This window comes from Arvicanthis niloticus, chromosome 9 (assembly GCF_011762505.2).
Source record: "Arvicanthis niloticus isolate mArvNil1 chromosome 9, mArvNil1.pat.X, whole genome shotgun sequence".
NCBI classification, from domain to species: domain Eukaryota; kingdom Metazoa; phylum Chordata; class Mammalia; order Rodentia; family Muridae; genus Arvicanthis; species Arvicanthis niloticus.
Window position 1 is genome coordinate 27464487 of NC_047666.1, and position 17683 is coordinate 27482169.

A 17683-nucleotide genomic window follows, 5' to 3' on the forward strand; every position below is an offset into this window, starting at 1 on the left:
CTCTTGGGAGTATGTGCTCAGGCCAGAAAACACTCTCGATCACCCAAGCCTGGGAACTAGGGTTGTAATGGCCTTGAATAAACACATTTTAAAAGTAATCCTTACCTCTTATGAACTTCTGTATCACTCTCTCACAGGTCTCTTTATAACATCCCTGTAATTGACCCCTGTAGTCAAGGAATCACAGGCTGCTGATAGCCACAGGCTCAGGTCTTTCAGAAATGTGTTATGCAAAAGTATAAAAGCATCATGCGTATTTCTTCAGGTGTCACTGTTACAAGAATCATCACTGTGTATGTATGAATGACTAAAATTATGCTTTATTGTTTTGTTTGGTTGGTTTTGTTCTTGTCATGCTTTTGAGACATGGTCTCACTTTGTAGCCCTGGATGTCTTGAAACTCCATGTAGACCAAGCTGACTTGGCACACCTCTCAGTGATGGACTTCCCTCTGCCTCTGGAGTGCTGGGATGAACAGTGGAGGCCACCAGCAGCTTGTTTCTCAACAGCTCTTGCACTGGGTTCCTAGATCTTGCCAAAAGGCTCACTTGAGGTTACAGGGCTTGCTTTCTCTCCTCTGGCTTACACATCCTTCCTCTGTTCAGAGGATGGGGCAAGGGATCGAAATGCTAGAACTTTGGTCGCTGGAGAACTCCAGAACAGCCAGGACTATGCAGAGAAACGCTGTCTTGAAAAACAAAACAAACAAAAATGGAGTTTGTGAACTGCAAACTGCAAGACACATTCAGCTCACACTGTATGCTTGGCCCATAGTGTTTTGTTTGTTTTTTATTGATTTGTATGGATGTTTTGCCTGCAAGCATGTCTGTGTGTTCTGTGCATGCCTGGTGCCTGTGGAGGTCAGAAAAGAGTTAGATTCCCTGGAACTGGAATTATAGGTGGTTTCCAGCTGCCATCTGGTTGCTAGGAATGACCTGAGTCCTCTGGAGGAGCATCTGGTGCTCGTAAGTGCTGAGGCAGCTCTTCAGCTCCGTAAAGTCTTTTTAGAATGTGGTAAAATGCTCTGTCCTACTTTTGCCTTCTGTCCTGCTTTGCTTTTAGTTGCTGTGATACATATCATAACCAAAGGCAACTTGGAGAGGAAAGGGTTTATTTGGCTTTCACTTCCACATCGCAGTCCATACTGAAGGAAGTCAGGACAAGAACTCAAGAAGGAAACTAAAGGCAGGAACTGAAGTAAAGGTTATGGAGGAACACTTCTTGCTAGCTCTCCCCCCTGGCTTACTCAGTGTCCTGCCTAGTTTAATGTTAACTTGACACAAGAGAGAATCATCAGAGAGGAGGGAACCTTAACTGAGAAAATGCCTCCATAAGACTGGGCTGTGATGTGGGAGGGCCCAGGTTATCCTCGGAGGCACCACCGATGTGCTGGTAGTACTAGGTGTAAATCCCCCGAGGCCATCAAGGGGCCAGCTCCACCTCCAGACTATTGTAGTGCCCCAGAGCTTGCACCAAGATGAGAACACATAATCCTTTCAACATTAGGCCATCCTGGAAAACTCCATCCCCCTATGCCCCACATTCCCCCAGATTCCCAGAAAAAGCCTGCCTCCTGCTCAGTTCTCTGATGCTTCTCTCCTGGGCAGAGGTAAGTCACCCTCCTGTGGTTTTCCCTCCCAATAAATCTCTTTTGGGAGATGTGTTGTTCACTATGTCTTTGGTATTCCTTGGCTCTTGACTGCCAGGATGCAGTTCCCCTCTGAGCTGTAACACTTTCATTTGTCCCAGGACTTGGATAGATTCTCCTGGTGCCTTGCTCCCCCTAGTGGTCAGAGCCGCACTGGGACCCTACCCCGCATCTCCAGTCCACAACAGATTCACCTTCCAGCTCACCTATAGCTCAGCACCATCCACCAGCTGCAGTCAGGTAAGCTTTCCCTTTATTTGGTGTAAACATTTCCCTGAGTCCGACGAAGTGACCACTGGGTGTTCTGCACCCCTCTAGTACTCTTGGAGGCAGAGGTGACCTCCAGCCACGGTCTTGAAGGCTGTGGCTGGCCCCCTTCACCTGCCGCCATCCCACCAACCTTAGGGCTACAATCCTGCGGTTTCTTTAGGCCCCACTGGCCTGTCGCACCCCTTCCTGCTCTCTTCTCCCACCCTGACATCAGAGCTGCGCGTAAATCCCACAGCTCCTCTAGGCCCATGTAGCCTTTGAAACCTTATTCCCAACAGTGGCAGGATATTTGATCACACTGTGAACCCTCAAGATTGTGTTGTTTAATGAAAAACCTGTTTCTAGTTGTGGTATGCTTCACTCAGCCTTAGCACACAGTTTAATCCCTCTTGTTAGAATACCTTTAATTCCAAATGATGACGGTAAAGTTAGTTTGTAAAAAGAAGCACCACGTTTGAAAGTGACGTCTACTTGAGTGGCAAAGTGGTGAATCAGAGAAAGATTTTACAGAATAGGATATGCCCAGTTCTCACCAGAAGAGAGAGAAAAGAGAAACTATGAGAGAGAGAGAGAGAGAGAGAGAGAGAGAGAGAGAGAGAGAGAGAGAGAGAGAAATAGAGAGGAGGCAGTTTTACCGGGAGAGTTTTACAGAGAGAAAACTGTAGCAGTACTCAATTAAATACTCAAATTGATCCCAGCAGCATTCCTCACTACCCACCCTAATGATGTTCTGGGTTCTTGAATGAAGACACATGCACACAACCTTTATATTTTGATATGCCTAAAATAACTCAATGGCTGGGCCACTTCCTAACCTCCATGTGGCTAATCTACCTCTCTCTGATATTCCCAAATTATTACTTACTAAAATCTATATTTTATCTTTGTTGTCCTGGACCCAGTCAGGCAGCCCTCTTGGGGCCGTTCTCCCCTGGCTCCTACATGATGGCTGTGCTCTCTGATGCTCTCTGTTCTGCAAACGCTTGGGCATGGCGTCTCCTTTCCTCCGCCTCTCCTGGCATGGCAGAGCTCCCTTTCCTCCTTCCTCTCTGTTCCTATCCCAGGAATCCTAACAGTCCCACCTCTTTCTGCCCTGTCCAACTATTGGCTGCTGACAACTTTATTTATCAATCAAAACCAGTTGGAGGCAGGGTCCCTCAGTGTTCTAAGTTCAGATGTGTAGATTCTTGTGTAATTTGGAGGATCCAAATTAACATAATACCAGCAATTGCCGGGCGGTGGTGACTCATGCCTTTAATCCCAGCACTTGGGAGGCAGAGGCAGGTGGATTTCTGAGTTCGAGGCCAGCCTGGTTTACAGAGTGAGTTCCAGGACAGCCAGGGCTACACAGAGAAACCCTGTCTTAAAAAAAAAAAAAACAAACAAACAAACAAACAAAAAAAACCCATAATACCAGCAACATTAGACCAGTCTCACTACAGAAAACATGGTAGATATAGATGAAGATATAATGAGTCAGGAAGTGAGGAGGGGGAGCCAGAAGATTAGAACAGATTGCCAGAGTTAGTCTGAAACCAAGTAGACTAATTCAGGAAAGGCAAAAAAGAAACAAGACTGAATCAGTCACCTTGGAGAGGAGTTTGAGCCAGAACAGCTCAGCTAACCAGAGATCAGAAAGAAGTAGGAAAGAGTGAGCTTATTCAGCAGCAAGTCTCAGAAGCTGAAAATATTCTAGGCCTAGATTAGATTGTATGGAGGCTAGAAGCTTCCAGGACTAGGCCTAGATTAGCACATGGAGACAGAAACAAAATGGGATCTCAGAGAGCCCACCAAGATGACAATTAGCAGAGGATAAAAGTTACTTTTACATCCAACCCTTTCCCATGGATGAGAGTCTCTCCTACAGCTTGCGTTTTGTCCTTGCCTTCTGGCCTCCTCACCTTCTGGCCTGCACAAAAGACCTGGTACCAGATGCTGAGTCTCTCCTCTGGCTTAGCCAGGCTAAGCCCCTGACCCCCATTAAATATAGTGATGCCCCACTAAGTGGCTTGTGCCTTCCTCTGGCCCTCCCTGAATCCTGGGGATGCTCTCAATTACAGGCGGCAGTGACATTTTCCCTCCCTGCCCCTTCTCTCATCCATGGGAATGGTGTCTTCTCATATCCTCCTGTGCCCCCTTGGGATGCCCCATAGAAAATCTCCAGCCTCTACACTTGGCACCTCACCTGAAGAACCCTAAACTTGTTCACCTTTGCTATTGAATTTGACCTTAGTACCCACATGGCTGACAGCTTCTTTGCTAGGGTTGAAAAGGATGAATTCTTGCTGTCACTTCACTCCCATCTTGATTAAAAGTGACCACATTAATTTTAAGCCAACCAAGGGAGAGGAGAAGAAGAAAAAAAAAAAAAACTCCTTTTAGCTATAAAGTCCAAACCAGATGATTTCTGCACTAGTTTTGAGCATCCTAACAAGCCAGTCCCTTCTTTCCCTCTCTGGCCTCTTCAGTTTCTATTTCTCCCTCCTCATTGAGAGGCCACCAGTTAACCCTCTTGGGCGCCCATCTTCAGCCCACAGGACCCCTAGTCCTCCTGCTGTTTGCTCCCGCTCTGCCGTGGGATCCCAATATCCCACCCCAACCCCTAAGCAGCCTAAAGCAGCCATGGTTCTTTTTTGTGAGCTGTTGCCAGGGTAGACAGCTTCACCAGGGGACTTGTCCCCTACATGTTAAGTGAACATTCACAAACCAAAGGATTGGGATCCTATACTGCAGATCCGTCCACCTTTCTTAAAGAGTTTCAGTTATTACCTAACCTTACAACCTTACTTTCCAGGGTATTTATATTCTCAACAACCTTGGCCCTGAGAAGCACAGGTGAGACGGGGACCAGGCTAGAGCACATGCAGATCAAGACCGGATAGCATGGGGACTCCTGGCTGTCTCTTTCTCCAAGCCTGTCCTAAAAGCATTTCTTTTCTCTGATATTAGGGCCAAATAAACATCTAAAGAGGGTGCTCCTAACTCCACAGGAAGAAGTCTTAGTGGTGGTCTTTAAAGTGTGGTGTAGAAGAGATTGAAAACGCTTCAAAACAACAAAAAATACCTAAGGTTGGCTAAGACTTTTCAGCCAGCTATAGCAATTGCCTGGGATCCCTGGCTTCCCAAAGCCTGAGAACCTTCGGATCCCTGTCTCAAATGTGGTCAGGAGGACCACTGAGCCCAAGTCAGCCTAAATGCTTGCAAACCTCCACCAACCATGTCTAAGGTGTCATCAAGAACAACACTGGGAACATCCCAAGATGTCAGAACCCAGTAAAAGGAGAAAGCCAGACCCAGTTGAGCCACCTTCTTTAGAGGATGACACTGAACCTAAAGAAACAGAGCCAATTGACCTTGGAGTCTCATTTGAATTCAATTTAGGCAGCAACTGCCTCAAGTACCCCAAAGATGCAACTGGCCCTCATGCAGGGATTGATAAAAAGAAGGACATTGAGGTCAATAAAATATAAAATGCTGAATCATGAGCACAGAGCTAGGTTCCATCCAGCCACTGGAAGTTTGATCCTCATGTGTTATATGTTTCCAGGGATGTGGGAGTCACTTGGTGCAGCTGATGTGTCCGAGTGATCCTATCTCTCGACACCAATGCAAGGTAAGAATGGCCCTGCTTATGAGACATCTGTTCTACATAAAAGGGTGAAGGAGAGGCCTCTCACAGCCCTTGAAATGTCCTCCATAGTTAGCCACTGCTGCACACTCATGAATGGACTTGTGATTGGATCATCTGAGAAAATTTGCAGTGGGTTGGAACAGATTAAACAGAATGAAGACCCTCATGGTTACCCTAGGGGAGTCTGGGCATGTGGAGACAGCTACATATTTCAATACCTATCCACTAGCTATTGATTGCCTCAACTCTCAGCCCTGGTTGGGATCTTTACTGTTTGAATTCCTCTCAACTAGATTCTGGTCACCTGGGAAAGAGGTCATGGACCAGATCTGAATGGCAGCATCATCCACCCAAATGACAACGTATGTGCTGATTAAGCAGTACTTGGAACAGTGCATGGATGGAACAATTGCCTTACCACAAGCTGCTTTTGAAATACCAACCTTCCTGACTGTGGAGAAGAATCTCAAAAAGCCCACACACAGGTGAATGGTTCAAGTTTATGGGCACTCTTCCACAAAATGATACCATCAAGCTTGCTCCAAGAGAGTTCCCAAATCTGTCCGCAGCAGCACTTTTCTGGAGTAAGGGTGAGCGTGCAGTGATGATGGCATCCAAGGCACCTGTGATCCAGCCTTTGACAGAACCTTCACTACACCGGGCTTGAGAGCATCAAATAAGACAGGGAATAGGTGGAGAAATGAGTCCTGGGGTCCAGGCTGTTCTCAAGGGTTGTTGGTGTTACTGGATTTACCATGAAAAAGTGAACCAATGCTATAAATTAAAAAAGAAGAAGAAAGGATGACATTGGGCTGCTGATTGTGCCTGTGGCCCTCACAGCATGGGAACATCAAAGCTAGATCATCCTCAAGCCAATATCCCAGGTCTGGGCATAAAAAACTGAGGGGGCTGGGCTCCCTTGGCTCAACCATTGCCATCTTCAACAGGGAGGCTTGGGTAGTCATCACAGTATCAGGACGACCCATCTCCTTACTTCTGGACACTAAGGCTACTTACTCAGTGGAGTTTACAGGACCTATCTCTCCTTGTTCCCTTACTGTCAGGATAAGGGGACAGCCTTGCCAGCCTTACCAAACCCCAACACTCAGCTTCACCTTTAGGGGTCTTTAACCTTACCTAATCCTTCCTAGTAGTACCAACCTGTCCTGCCCCCTTGTTGGGAAGGACCTCTTAGCCAAAGTTAGAGCCTCTACTTCCTTTGTCCCTCCCCTACTTGATCCCAGCCCCACCCTTGAATCTAGGCTCCCAGGCCAGTCCCCTCCTCCTTCTCTTCCAGCAGAGAAAGATGGTCTTTGTCTCTTCATCATGGAGGAATGTTGCTTCTATGTTAACCAATTGGGTATAATAAAAGATAAGATCCAACAACTTCATACAGATCTCCAAAAATGTAAGAAACAGTTCAATGCCCCTGGACAGTGGATCATTAACAGTCTAGTATGGAATTAGATGCTGCTCTTCTTAAGCCCTTTCTCCCTTCCTTAATCTTACTATTACACCCTGTATTATAAACTTGTCTAGATTTCTTCAACAACAGATTCAATAACTGGCTCCTAGCTATGGAGCCAGAGGCCCGCAATTTACACTAGTGTAGAGGAATTTCAATCCAGCAACATGATTTTCTGATCACATTAAAAGCCCTTCTAGCTCGGTGTGACCTGGCTGGAATATAGACACATCCTTAGTATACATCTTCAATCCTTCTGGCTGGAAACCTTTAGTACTTTCCTTTAATTCCAAGCAATGATGTCTAATTGAGGGGTAGACAAGGTGAAGAATCAGAGAAAGATTTGACAGAGCAGTTCAGGATAAGATATGCTTAATTCTCAGGAGAAAAGCCATTTAAGAGCAGTGAAGAGAGAGAGAGAGAGAGAGAGTTTAGCTGAGTCAGCAGGGAGGCAGTGCAGTGAGTGCAGTTCGTGTGTGAGTTCCTGCAGTTCAGTGCAGGTCAACAGAGACCCCTGAAGCCAGAGAATAAGAAGGAAACAGAGGTAGTTTGAAGCCAATCAGAGCAATTGAGTGAGAAGCTGAGAGAAGCCAGATTGAATCGGCCAGCTTAAAGAGGTGTTTGAGCCAGAACAGCTGAGGTGAACCAGCCAGCCAGAGTTCAGAAAGAATTAGAGCAGGTGAGTTTATTCAGAAGTAAGCCTCTGTCGTGAGCACTTATTCCCCAGGCTGCCAGTTGGTTCTGACAGGAGGTGCCCTTGGGGTAGACAATAATGCAACGAGCAGCCGTCAGACTGGTTTTCTAATGTTTAATTCCACACTCGGGGTCACACACAATTGTTGTGGTTGAGGAGCGGACCTCCTCTTCCACTGTCATACACAGACAAAGGAATGTAACTGCTGTAGCTAATATTCCTAACAGAAGGATTGGTAACATGTCATTACACGACCTGACCGGCGCGTCCCAGGCTCGGGCTCAGATGTCTCGGGATCACCTCTTTGCATTCAGCGAGTCTTGCTCCGCTGGCGTGGGCCAGTTCTCTGGGCCCACGGATGATCAGTTGGTGGTTTGTGTCTCGTTCATTCACTCGTCGGGCTGAGTGGAGTCCAGACCGGTGTGGAGTTCACAGGCAGGTCATTTTGGACTGACTTTCCTTCTCTGGTCAGGGTTCTTATGCTCTATCCTACTCTTATCCATCTTTAACACTTTACTGCAAATGTCACACTTCTTAATCTATGTGCATGGCTCGTCAGCTGGTTATCTCCTTGGCTTTCGGCTGGTTTTTATCTCTTCTAGCCTGGTTGTCAGCTGTCTCTACAGCTGCCACCTTACGTGTTCACTACAGCCTCCAAGATAACAATTGCATCTGTTAAATAAAAGTTACTTTTACACACTAAATTCTATAAGAAAGCAGGCTGAACAAGCTATGAAGAGCAAGAGAGCAAGCCAGTAAGCAGCACTCCTCCATGGCCTCTGCATCAGCCCATGCTTTCAAGTGTCTTCTTGACCTGGCTTCCTTCCATGTAGTGATCTACATGCACAGGGAGGGAGTGCTAACTGGGAACCGTGTGGGATTTCAAAACCTCAGAGCCCATCCCAGTGATACACTTCCTTTAACAAGGCCAAACCCCTTAATCCTTCCCAAACAAGGATTCAAATATATGAACCTATGGGGGGCCATTCTCATTCAAACCACCACAAGTGGCACTACCAAATACATTTGGACTATAAGAGGAACTATCAAAAACCAGGGCCTAGGTCCTTACAGGGTCCTGATCTTCAGGTGGCAGCAGAGAGAAAGGAGGGGGGGAGAGGGAGGGAAGGGAGGGAGAGATGAAGAGGGAGAGAACTGGGAAGTGTTTGAGCTTTTGTATCCTCAAAGCCCACTCCCAGTGACACACCTCCTCCAATAAAGCCACACCTCTAAATCTTTTCAGAATAGCTCACCAACTGGGGATCAAGCATTTGCATATATGAGCCTATGGGGATCATTCTCAGACAAACCACCACAGGAAAGCACATGAGGGAAGGGCAACCCCACCTAACATTTTTCCTTCTCCACTTCTTTGCAGGTCCCAACCAGTCCCCACAGTACAGTCAGTCAGCTGCCTCCTGGGCAGAACTAGACCCCCAAAACTTTCCTTTTTTTTTTTTTTTTTTTTTTTTTTTTTTTTTTAATGAGACAGAGTTTCACTGTGTAGGCATAGCTGTCCTGGAACTCACTATGTAGATCAGGCTGGCCTTGAATCCAAAGATCTGCCTGCCTCTGCCTCCAGAGTGCTGGGATTAAATGCATACACCACTATTGCCCACCTGACTCCAAAACCTGAAGTGGTCTTTTCTGCCAGGAAGCTGGGTCCCAATATTTCCTAAAGGGGAGTGAGAATGGCCTCCCAGGGGGAGCTCAATTATGCTTTCTTGCAACTAGATCTATTTTACAAAAAGAGAAGAAAAACAGTTAAAGGTGTCCTATATGCATAATTTCTCTCTCTCTGGGACTGCCCTCAATTAGTCAAGGAAGGCCAACCAATGCATTTTTGCTGGATGTTGTCAGCAGGACAAGTCTCTTTCCCTTAAAGGTTAGGTCTCCTTTCCAACCCCACCTATCTTTTTTTCCCCCTTGACCTCTGATTCCCACCCTTATTCCAGAAGTTCCAAGATTCTATATCAAACCTTGAAGTGGAAACTTCTAGTCTCTTTGTGTTGAAACCGGAGCTGTCCCTGTTCGGGCGCCAAAAATGTTGTGGCCCTCTCCACTCCACGCTTGGCGGCCACTGTTTTCTGGCCCAAGCTGCCGCTCCGGTCTGCGGTCTGCGGGTCAGGGTTCAGCAAGAGAGTGAGTGAGGACGGACTCGAAGAATGGAGACCAGACAGAGTGTGATTCAATCCCGTTTATTCTTCAGTCTCTCTTCCTAGTCCAAGTCCCAAGTCTTGAGTTCCTAGTTCCTAGTTGTACTCCTGTTGTTCTCTTCCGAGTGTCTAATGTCTTCTCCTACTCCTAGTGTCTGAATCTCTGTTACTCCAAATTGTTCTCTACTCTCTAAAGTGTCTGATTCTCTCATACTCCAAATTGTTCTCTCTAGAGCCAAGTGTCTTCTACCTAATGTCGAGTAATCTGTTCTCTGTCTGCCTCTAGCCTTTTATATGTCTCACTTCTAAGCCATGACTTCAGGTCATGCCTTTAATCATGCCCTTAGGTCTTGTCTCTAAATCTGATCTCTAGGTCACACTCTTAAGTCACACACCTTTAATCTTACACCCCCAAGGTATCTAAACCAAGATTATCAGAGTGTGCTCAGCTGTTGTAGGCTATTGTAATCCAAGTCTCATGTCAGGGTATATGGCTCAAGATGGCTGCAAAGCTGATAGCCACTTTCTGCTAAAAGTCGGCCCCCAACATCTTTGGAAAATCAATTGTGTTGGTATTTTACTGGGGCAGACACATGAAGGAGTGTTTTCCTAAAGCAGACAGAGGTAAAAGGATGTTTTGCTAAATCGAACCCCACATGATATTAAGGACCCAACAGACAGTGGATGGCACTGGCTGGTGCTGGTATGGCCTGCAATGGTTATGACTTCACAGAAAGAAACACAGCAAACAGCTCCTGGTGGTGTTCTGGTAGCTTCTTGCTGCTTCCAAGGACTTGGGCCAATTCACAAAGTGATGCCAGATGACACAGAGTCACATGAAGTTTTGATAAGTCAGACTAATCAGTGTATTGCTGAGGCAGGACCAGTGGGAGGACATGATTGGAGGGAATATAAGCAGGACTCAACTGACAGTGACAGCGTGCATAGAGTAGCGAACTTTGGAGCACATTATTGGTCTCTTATCTTCACTGATCTTCACTTTGTTGAGAGTGGCACGGCAGAGAACTTCTGGCATCCATGCTGGTTCTGGTCATTCCTGCAGACCCCTGTCGACTATTAAAAAATCTAAGCCTACAAAACTCTATTCAAAGTACATGTGTTAGGGTCTAAGAATTGCTGAAGGAAAACACCAGGCTCAAATAGTGCAAAGGCAAAGAATGGTTTTTTCTGCAGAAATAACTGATATGCAGGGGTCAACCATTCCTCAAAATGGTGATCACCAGAGGAACTCACAGTCCCCTTTCATGTTGGGCTAGGGGAATTTTCCAGAAGAATTATGTACCCTCTGATATGATTGGAAGAGGGCAGAGCTATGACATTAGTACAGTTTTGATTGTCTGCTATGTTAGTTTCATTATATTCAGTGAGACCTTGAAGAAGTTCGGAAACCAGCTCAGTTTCTGGTCTTGTTATCTCCTCTGGCCAGGTGTCGCAGGGACAGACTCAGCTCCAGACTTATCCTCCCCAAGTCAAGGCTGTCACTCATCAGTGACCCATTGTTAGTGGGTTCCTCTGAGGAGTCCAGAATACCTCTCAGGGAATTGAAAAGCTTTTCCCAAGGTTTTCTATTTATTAGTGGCTCTCTCATATGTAACCTTGAAACTGGGCTTAGGATTCTGTGTGGTCGAAATCCTAATTTTAATCATGATTCTGTCTGTTTTTGTTTTTCCAGACAGGGTTTCTCTGTGTAGCCCTGGCTGTCCTGGAACTCACTCTGTAGACCAGGCTGGCCTCGAACTCAGAAATCCGCCTGCCTCTGCCTCCCAAGTGCTGGGATTAAAGGTGTGCGCCACCACTGCCCGACTTTTGGTGCGTTTCTTGTTGGGAATTAGTTCTAATGCTTTGTCTTAATTCAGCTCCCAAAGCAGCACTTCCAGACCTGAGGGTTACTGCCCTCAGCTAGCTTTGATTGGTAATAAAGAATTGCCCTACAGTCAATGGCTGGGCAGGGAGGCTCAGGTAAGGGACAGAGGGAGAGGGGATGCACAATGACAATCACCATGAGGCAGGAGGGGGGGCTTGGTGGGGGTGGGTGGGAGGGGGAGCAAGGAGAACAGACTTAAAGGCCCACTGCCATGTAAGAATCCAGGAAAGTGACCCTAGGGGCCACTCCCCCAATTGTCTCTGGAGTAGCAGAGATGAAAATATAGATTTTAAAAGATATTAACTCAGGAATACCAGGGGCGGGGGGCATGTGCTAGCTGCAGGGAGGTTTAGAAGTGCCCAACCATTGAGCTAGTCAAGACATATCAAAATTAGCTGGCATGCACACTGTGGCCATGGGATATCTCTGGGCAATTATACAAAATAAAACCCAAGGGGATTTTGTTTTCCTCATAGACTATAAGTTAGAGAATGGCATTTGACTCTCTCCAGTGAGAATGGGATCCTGACTTTGCCCAGGCATGGCTTCTGATGCCCATTCCCATCAAGGATTATGTCTGATACATTCGAGGTGGCATTTTCTGCTAGGAGGGGATCCCTAGCGATACAGTTAGCCTCACTGATCTCTCGTGCACGGAAGGTGTCTGCATCTGTCTGAGGACTCTCACACGCTGGCAAGTCTGCCCTTCCTGCTCATGCTGTATTAGAACCACTCTCTGGGGTTTGAACAGAGACTGAAGACCAGCAGGTCTCCAGGGAACCTCCAGTGCCAGCCTGGGACTACTAAGACATCCAACTCCTTTCACAGCTCGGTCTTCTGACTTTCTTAGATATCCAATACTTTGTCCTATGGAATTAACTCATTAGATCCCCCAGATAACTGTCCCTTACCTCAGGAACCCTAAATAGAGGAAGACCAAGACCTTTTCAGAATATGTTTCTAATATGCTTTTTTCAAAAAGTTGCCACAACTGTAATCTGAGCACTAAGGCTGAGGCAGGAGGCTTGCTTTCAGTTTGAAGCCAACCTGGTCTACATGGCTTCTAGACAAGTCAGGGCTATATAGTAACACTGTATCTGGGGTGGGGTGTAGCTCAGCATGAGCTGGGGAGCCGGACTGTGTCAGTGCCTCTAGCATAAGCTGGCTTGGTTGCACTATTTGGCTCACTGCCTGTGGAGACTGCCTCTGATGGCTATTCTTGGTTGTCAACTTGACTACATCTGGAATTCACTAAAATCAAATGGCTAGACACATCTATAAGGACTTTTCTTCTTCTCTTCTTCCTCCTCCTCCTTTTCAAGACAGGGTTTCTCTGTGTAACAACCTTGGATGTCCTTGAATTTGCTTTGTAGACCAGACTGGTCTCAAACTCAGAGATCCTCCTACCTCTGCCCTTGGGATTAAAGTTATATGCCACCACTGCCCAGGGAGGGATTTTTTTTTTCTTAATTAGATCATTTGAAGTGGGAATACCCATTTCTCATCTGGATTTTTGAGGTGGGAAGATGCATCTTTAATCCGAGCCACACCTTCTGCTGGCAGCCTATACAACGGATTAGTAAGTAAAAAGAAAGCTTGCTCTTATGGCCTGCTAGCTCTCTGCTGCAAGTCCATTTCTTTACGGGTATTAGAAAGCCTACTTTGGGATTCTAGCATATACTGAAGATCAGCTAAGACATCAAGCCTTGTGGATGGAACAACTATCAGATCCTTGGACCTTCCATTTATAGACATCCATTGGTGGGTTAGTCAAACCACAGCCTGTAAGCCATTCTAATAAATCTCATATGTATGTATATCCATCCATATACACATACCTGTACATATATATGGGAGAGATGTGTGTGTGTGTATACATATGGGATTTATTAGAGATTCATTTTATAAGTCTGTTCCTCTAGGGAATCCTGACTAATACACTCTCCTTCCCTTCATCCCACACACTCCATTTTCAGTCCTTAGAACAACCTTGTTTGCCTATTTCCTGTGTGGGTGGGCTACTGGGCAGATTCCTGCCAGATTTGGAAGGAAGTAGCCATGTCAGTTGCATATCTGCTGATTTGTCTCAGGTCCAGAGCCTGGCACTGTTCTCCCAGCCTTTCTGATGCTAGGAATGGCGAACCAGGTCTCCATTTCTACAGGATGTTCACATTGTCATGCCTGGAGGCAACAAGACAAGACAGGTTTCAGTCTGTCCTAGTGAGCCGTCTCAGCTAGTAGGGTTCTTGCCTGCTGTGGTCTTGGTTCCCAACGGTCATGAAGACAATCTTACAGAATGTGCACACATGTCAGACTCCTGTGTTCCCTCAGCTTCTGACCCCTTGAGCTCTGGGTGACCCAGGAGCTTGAGTTCTGCTGACCTCTACTGTTCCTGACAAGCTTTTCCATTCCCCTGAAGCATCTTCCAGACATCAGGGCCTATGCTAGTCCCCAGTCTCCAGGCTTCTCTGTTCTGTCCCCAGGCTGACACTGTCTAGCAGGACTGTCCAATAAGTGTTAACAGGAGGACTTTAGATGAGGCTCTTGACATGTGACACCTCATTTCCTTCTTCAGCACCTACACCAGTGATGGAGCCTCCATCTTTAGGCCAAGTGGCCAAAATGGCAGTTGCTGTTAGGAATCAGAGCCATCTATAAAATATATAGGCAACACAATGGGCTTGTGTGTCATTTCCTCCTCCTCCTCCTCCTCCTCCTCCTCCTCCTCCTCCTCCTCCTCCTCCTCTTCCTCCTCCTCCTCCTCCTCCTCCTCCTCCTCCTCCTCTTCTTCTTCTCCTCTTCCTCCTCCTCCTCCTCCTCCCCCCTCCCCTTTCTCCTCCCCTCCCCCTCCTCCTCCTCCTTCTGGGGGTGGAGGTGAAAAGTGAGTGTGATATGAAATTCTCAATTAAAATAATGTGAACAACAGCAACTAAGAATTAGAGCCATACACTGCTGCCTCAGGAGTGGTGGCATAGCCAGAATGCCTAATGTGTACTGCCCTATATATAAAATCTGATGTCCCAAGCAGGTGATAAAGGTCCTCCAGCATCACCCCTTCCAAAGCCCATGCTCAGTTATGAGCCAGACCTGGCAGAGGGACAAGTCCAGGCCAGGTTCTTGCAAAATGGGGACCTCAGCCTGTGGTCACTCTGGCTTCTGTGCTCAGAACAGGGGCTTAGTAGTTTCTCCAGGGATGTCCAGAGGCTAGGAAGAAGGCAGATGTGGGTATCCCCAAAGCAGACCTGAGATCTGGGGGGGCTCACTAGGAGGTAGTAGCATGTTTATAGGCGTGTAATCACAAGTAAATTGGTCTTGACTCTACTTATAAGTAAGGAAACTCTGGCTCAGAGAGAGCAATCTTGGTTCCCCAGTCAAAAGCTCCATGAAGCCAGGTCCAGCATCTTGACCCTCAGCCTCCACCCAGCCCTTCCCATCAGTGGCTGCAGAGAGGCGGCACTCGGGCCTGGACTGCGAGGCAGAAGTCCTCAGCCTCTTGGCTGTATCAGGATACCACTCCCAAAAACCTTTTCCTTAGCCAGATGGCATTTGTGCTTGACTGGAATCCAGGGCCATTGGGATCAAGACCAGGACATAGTGAGGAAATGCATCTGGAACATGAGAACATAATGTCAGGAGGCACAAAGGTTCCAACCTGTCCACTGGCTGGCTGTGTCTCATCTTAGGGACTCAGCAGTTGCATTGGTAAAGTAAACCTTTTGCACACATTGCTCTTGGAGTTGGAGACCAAGGCTGTGTATAGTGCTTTTCCTAGCCTCAATCTCTGGCTAATGGGAAATAGGAGTGGCTGACTAGGGTCATATAGCTTTAACTTATGTTTCTCAGACAAGTCAACTCAGCAAGGAGGTAACAAACTCAGTAAGCACCCCAAGGCATGAATGAGTCTGTTTGAGCAGGTAGGGGAGGGCTTGGGGACCCTGAGCAGAAAATTTAGAAGAACAACCATTCGAAGAAATGACAAAGTCCAGGAATGTGGAGTAAGAAGGTAATTCAAGAGTTTGGAGGCCAGGATGCAATTGACGCAACCCAATTCAAACAGGCTGATCTACAGAGCAGTATAGCAGCCCTAGGGGGGTCAGGCCCATGAGCTCCATTCAGAAGTCTTTTGACATGTGTCCATTTCCTGCCTCCAACTTCCCAGTCTTGGTTCCTTTTCAGGCAGCCTTTCCCACTAGCAACTCTGCGCTTACATCCTTACCATTTGCCATCCTGAGGAAAAAACAGCTGTTTCTCAGTGGCCACCTTAGAAGTCCTCCAGTCACTTGGCATTGAATGCTCTGCCAGCAAGAACCTATCTGGCTCACTGAGCCATCTCTCCAGCCCCACACTGAAGCTAACAATTGACTTAAGTACTCACTGGCCAGGTCTTAGGTCACATAACCACCCCTGGGGCTGGAGAGGTTCAGTATTCTTCCTGTAACCTGACATTGGGGTGGGCTGGGTCCCCAAAAGGACAATTACAATGGGCAGGGGTCCTGCACTACTGTGCTGGCTAGTTTTATGTCAATTTGACACAAGCTAGAATCATTTGAGAGGAGGGAGCCTCAAGAGAAAATGCCTCTCTAAGAACCTGCTGTGGCAGGAGAGTGGTAGCTAATGTCTTTAATCCCGGAAGGTGAATCTCTTCGTTCAAGGCCAACCTGGTCTACAGAGTGAATTCCAGGACAGCCAGGGCTACACAGAGAAACCCTGTCTCCAAAAAAAAGAGACACTTTTAGTGATTGGCGGGGGGAAGTTCCAGCCTATTATGTGTGGTGCCACCCCTGCACTGGTGGTCCTGGGTTCTCTAAGAAAGCAGGCTGAGCAAGCCCTGAGGAGCAAGCCAATAAGCAACACCCCTCCATGACCTCTGCATCAGTTCCCGCCTCCAGGTTCCTTCCTTCCATCAATGGACTGTGACTTAGGATACGGAAGCCAAATAAATCCTGTCCTCCCCAAGTTGCTTTAATCATGGTGTTTTATCACAGCAATAGAAATCTAACTATGAGGAGTATCCTGGATCCTTCAGTGTCTAGGAGGGCCTAGGCCTGGGGTGGAAGCCAGAAGCCAATGGGAGATGGGTGACAGGAAGGGATGGACCATAGAGCAGCATGTGAGGGGTAAGCCACTGGAAGGCAGGTGTAGAATTGGGGATTATGGAAAGACAATGAGGAATAATGACAACCTGAAAGGCACCCAGTAGCTTATGAAATGTCTCCAGTGGGTTAGCAGGGCAAGAGTCAGGTTAGGGGTTTCACCAGGACTTGGAGAAGAGGCACAGAGCCAGAGCCAACCCTTAGCCTTCAGGAAACCTCAAAAATATCCATGGAGCAGGCTAAGGCTGTTTCCTAGGCCCAGTTGTCATGACCCTGTGGACTGAGTCATCTGGAAGTCATTGCCTCACTGACCAACTGACCAGCTTGTGGATGGCCCAGTCCAATTCAACATGATACCTGGCTATGCTCTTGGCAGGGAAACTTCAGCCAGTTCCAGACTTCAAGAGGCAGTGAATTGACCACTTAGGGCAGCTCAGTCTGCTTCATGATCACACATGCCAAGAAACACTGGTCCCTATCCACCCTCAGCCACTGGCAAGGCCCTTCTCTATTTTTTTTTTTAAATGTGATACAGGGAAAGAGCACCCTGTAAACCTCATCTAACTCTGGTTCCAGCTCACTCCACCTTGTATGTGTACATACTATTCCAGAACCTTCTTTTCCAGAACCTTCTTAGTCTTCCATTTGGCAAAATTGTCCGTAATTACGTTGCACTAGATCCTGAGGCTTAATTCCCAACATGTAGAGGCCTCCTATCCTTTATGTAATGGACACTAGAGTGACCCTCGGGTGGGAACCCACTTCTACAAGAGTTCTCTACTGCCAGGGCACACATGTCCCACCTCTGCCAGCACAACTTGCTAGTTGTCTAGCTGGTCTC

The 17683-nt window shown here is 47.1% G+C and overlaps 1 long non-coding RNA gene across 2 annotated transcripts; it reads left to right on the forward strand.

The window, feature by feature from the left end:
- The first annotated feature begins 566 nt into the window (after window positions 1-566).
- On the forward strand, window positions 567-6918 carry LOC143443476 (uncharacterized). 2 transcript variants are annotated; one of them, XR_013112507.1, is made up of 4 exons: window positions 567-1888; window positions 4713-4753; window positions 5466-5531; window positions 5843-6918. It is a non-coding gene; the product is annotated as an uncharacterized LOC143443476 (long non-coding RNA). The 2 variants fall into 2 exon arrangements; XR_013112506.1 differs by lacking the exon at window positions 567-1888 and having other exon boundaries at window positions 1973-4753.
- Window positions 6919-17683: the final 10765 nt, after the last annotated feature.